Source organism: Condylura cristata, unplaced genomic scaffold, assembly GCF_000260355.1.
Source record: "Condylura cristata isolate star-nosed mole 26May11 unplaced genomic scaffold, ConCri1.0 scaffold00052, whole genome shotgun sequence".
NCBI lineage: Eukaryota > Metazoa > Chordata > Mammalia > Eulipotyphla > Talpidae > Condylura > Condylura cristata.
Window position 1 is genome coordinate 22,288 of NW_004567153.1, and position 4,561 is coordinate 26,848.

Sequence of the window (4,561 nt, forward strand, 5' to 3'; positions counted from 1 at the left end):
GCTGCCCGGTGGGTCCGTGGTTCCCCCATTCGGCCTCGGGCCTCTACGGCCGCAGGGGTGGGGGGCTGCCCGGTCCCTGGTTCCCCCATTTGGCCTCGGGCCTCTATGGCCCGCAGCGGGGGAGCTGCCCGCTGGGTTCCCCCGGGGCACCTGTTTTCTGCTGTTTTCCTTTTGCGATTTATTTTATTTTTCCCATCTCCGCTGCAATCCCGGTGAACTTCCCACCGCCAGTTGACCTGTGTGCCGTCACTACAGCTCCGGCTTTGCATCTTTTAGCCGTGGAGCCATCACGAGTTTCCAGGTCCGGTCAAAGACAAATACAAGTTCTGGGGCCAGAATAGGGAGCCCCCTGCATTCACTCCTGCCTCTGCCTGCACCCCAGTAAAATGCAGGCAGTGAAATGCTTGCGGCTGTTTGCACCGGCCGCAGGCAGCCTCTGGGCCCAGGGAAACTGCCCCAGCTTAGGGAACGGCTCCGGCGGTGGCCGGAGGAAGAGCAGGACGGGACTCACCCTTGTGCTGCGGCCGCTTGCTCTATCGCTGGCACGACAGCTGTGCCCAAGGGCAAGGTGTGGACCTGTCATTGCCCTAGGGGGCCCGCAGGGCGCCACCTATTCAGGAGGGGACCCCCCCAGGAGTCTGCCCTGTATCACCCCGGAAATCCCACCAGGATACGCTTAATGCCTTGTGGTTCCAACTCTGCCTGGGACATTCATGACACTGTGACTCTGATCTCTTAGACTTCAGACTGGTGGAGTCTGCTGGCCCTGGAACAGGCTAGACCCAGATGGCTCGGTTCTGTTTATGGTTTTCTTACAGGGCAGGCAGAGGGGCACTCCTGAACCCCCAAACCTGCCCTCTCTAAATAGGTTCTGCCACCCTCCGCATCAAGATGAAACACAGCAGGCCTTTCATGGAAAGGAAACTCGAATACAATGGGTTGCCAGATAGAAAGGACAAAGGATATACTTTCTACATCAAGCCCCCAAAGTCACCCATCCCCTCGTGGGTAAAAGTCCACCCAGAAGGGATGGGCCCAAGCAAGGCCCGAAGCCTAAAGCACCTCAGGGCGGGTCCCACAGAAAAGGGTCAGAAGTGGCCAGACAAGGATGGAGGAAAAGAGCCAGATCAAGTTCAAGATCAAAGCTGCCACTGCCAACCTCCCCACGGGTCTCTCGCCCACCAAGAGACAGAGCCGCTTCTCCACCTGTCTCTGCCCCCACGCGCCTCCCTCAGGCCGCCTGCTGGTCTCCAGCCGCTCCCTTCCTCTCCAGTCTCAGGTCCAGGTTCTTCTCCCTGCTCAGCTCCACCCTCCCCTTTTCCTGGGGGCCCCTGCTACAGTTTCTGATCACTGTTCCATGTCACAGTGTGGGATTCTGGGGTGGGGCTGGTCTTGCTGGCACTGACATCAACTCAGTCCCATGGTCCTGTCTTCTGCTCTTAGTTTGCGTCTTTCAGCTGAGGGTGATTAGGAACTTTCCAGGTCTGGTCAAACACAAAGAAGGCTGTTCTGAACACAGCCCATGCTCTCACACACGTCAGCCGGAACGTTCCAGGCCACCGCGCTGGGGAAGGGTCAGAATGCAGCAAACACTGTCCCCAAACTGGCGGCCCGTCCCAGAGCTCCCCCCGACCTTGGGGAGAGACACCCCCCGCGTTGTAAAGCCGCAGGAAGAACACACCAACTGCCCACAGAGCGTGACTTCCCCGTGACCTAGGTGGGCAGCGAAGGGGTGTTGGTGGTCACGGGCCTGTCTGAACCCGGCAGAGTCAGCGTGGATTTGGAAACGGTTTTCCTTGCGGCTCTGGGGGAAAGAAAAATGCAGAACATGGTGTCTTTGTGATGTCTTTTGAGTTCGGGGTCCTTGGGGTCACTCTGGGGAGGGTCTCGCCAGAGTTCCCCTTTCAGCAGCCCAGGGCCAGATTCTCCAGGAGACTCAGTTATTTTTAAAGAAAGAGACGGGAGAGGGGAAGAGACTTGGTCAGGTGCAAGTGGGCAGGAACAGCTGCGCGAAAGGGACAGGCTTGCTGAGAGCGGCCTTGCAGAGGGAGAGACCGGGGGGGCACCTGTGTGGGCACATGGGGGCAGAGGAGCGGCTGCCCCGAGCTGTGGAGAGATGCCCCGATGGAGACAGACTCTCCTGGGAGGGCTCTCTCCCTGTGAGCCCGGTTTGTTGACCTTGAATAGAATCTGAAGGTTAGAGATTCCCTAGTGAGCTTCATCTCCACATCCATGTCCTTGTCTTTGTTACAGGACTCCCCAAATCTGTTATATGACAGGGAGAGAGGGAAAACCCTGAAGCCCAAAACCTGCCTTTCTAAGTGGGTTCTGCCATCTGCTGCGTCAAGACAAAACATATAAAACTTTAATGAAAAGGGCTTTAATACAGTGAGTGTAGAGTACAGAAGACAACCAATAGAACTTCTAAATCAAACACCTGAAGTGACCTGTCCCCTCGGGGGCAAAAGTCCACCCAAAAGGGGTTGGCCCAGAGCAAGGCCTGAAAGCCGCCAGGAGACTAAAGCACCTTCTGGCCGGGACCCAGGGGAAAGGTGTAACAGGGGGTCCCTAGGACAAAGGGAAGTTCCCGGTTCCCTGCCCCACCCAGAAGGCAGGTGGAGCTGAGCAGAGAGAAAGGAGAGAAGAAGGAAATGGAGCAGGATGGAGCAGGAGGAGCCCTGAGGAAGCCACAGGGAGCAGCGAGCATGTGAGGAAGAAACCGGGCTCCTTTCCTGGCCCTGGACGGGTGAGGGCAGAGGTGGGGGAGACCTGCAGGGAGGTGACCGTGGCAGTGTTTATATTGATGTTGCTCTTTTCCTCCCAGACTTGTCCGGCCATGTCTGACCCTTTTCCCTGGGTCCCGGCCAGAAGGTGCTTTGGGCTTGTGGCGGCTTTCAGGCCTTGCTCTGGGCCGATCCCTTCTGGGTGGACTTTTGCCCATGAGGGGACGGGTCACTTCAGGTGTTTTATTTAGAAGTTCTATTCTTTGTGTTCCGTATTGTATATTCACTGTATTAAAGTCCCTTTTCATTAAAGTTTTATATGTTTTGTCTTGACGCGGCGATGGCAGAACCCACGTAGAGCAGGCAGGTTTGGGGCTTCAGGGGTGTCCCTGTCCCCCTGTCCTGGAACAGATTTGGTGTCCTGTAACAAAGGGTCAGAAATGGCCAGACAAATCTGGGAGGAAAAGAGCAAAATCAAAAGCAACATAAACAGTGCCAGTGACCTCCCTGCAGGTCTCTCCCCCACCTCTGCCCTCACCGGTCCAGGGCCAGGAAACGAGCCCCGTGTCTCCATCACATGCTCACTGCTCCATGCGGCTTCCTCAGGCCTCCTCGTTCTCCATCCTGCTTCCTTCTTCTCTTCTCTCCTTTCTCTCTGCTCAGCTCCACCCGCCTTCTGGGTGGGGCAGGGAACCTGGAACTTCCCCTTTTCCTGGGGGCCGTTACACCTTCACCCGGCGCCCACATCCTGGCTTTGGTGCCCTGATTTTCTGGCTGAGTCAGCTGCTGCATTTGCCTCTTCTCCCCATCCCTTTGCGTGCCTCAGTCTGGTGAGGCCTCCCCTGCATTCCTTCCTCATCATCTGGTTCTTGCAGCTCAACAGCCAACTTTTCAAGCAGTTCCTCCCCCCCTCCCACGTCTGCCTCTTAGTGGAGGCGAAAAGTGCATCTCTCGTTCTGGGAGACGTGATGGGCAAGTAACAGAGCTGCTCAAGGGCCTTCCATGTAACTCGCCTGACGCCTGCCTCAGTTTCCCTCAGCCGATCAAAGGAAAAGGAGCTTGAGGCAACAGAAAGTGGTTTGTGGACAAACGAGGGCGGCGGACGCATCCCCCTCTTTGGCAGGGTGCAGGGTTACTGGAACAAAGGGAAAAAGGGGGGTCAATGGGCAAGGGGCGGAGAAGGTGGGCACCAGCTTGAGTTTTTCAACAGCTATTTGACTCCATTTCCCTTGGGCTGGCAGAAGACAAACCTGCAGACAAGCAAGGCTGGGGGAAGACAAACTTGTTGATGTCGAGGAGAGGCCAGGCATTGGGCCGGTGTTTCCTTTCCTTAAGGAGGTCACCGGTTCCACAAGCTGCAAACTGACCTTGGAATGCGCAGTCAGATTCTCACAGGCCGGCTTTTCCTTCCGTTTCACTTAAACAAGGGCGGCATTCCACACTCGTTCAGGCGCCTCTTTCCCGGTGCCTTAGGAAGGGTCTTCCCGCTTGCCCTCTCCAGCAGAGACTGGCCAGAGGGCAGGGCAGAGGTTTGCTGGCTGGGGAGTCGCCGCAGGCAGGCTCGGCTTTGCGGAGCAGGGTGCGGCCTGTCCGGGGAGTGCTTGCTCTCCCCCGGTGCCGCCAGCTCGCCGGGCAGCTGGAGACAAACGCCGGCAGTGCCTCACCCCTTAGTAAGAAACAGCCGCTCGGTGCCTTGGCGGGACCGCGGAGGAGCTGCCGGCCTGCAGAGGCCGCCGTGAGGCGCCGCTCGCCCGCACGAACCCGCGGTGCGAGTCCAGCAAATCCCGGACACGCCCGGACACGCCCTCGCGGAGCCTCCCGGGGCCGGACACCCCCGG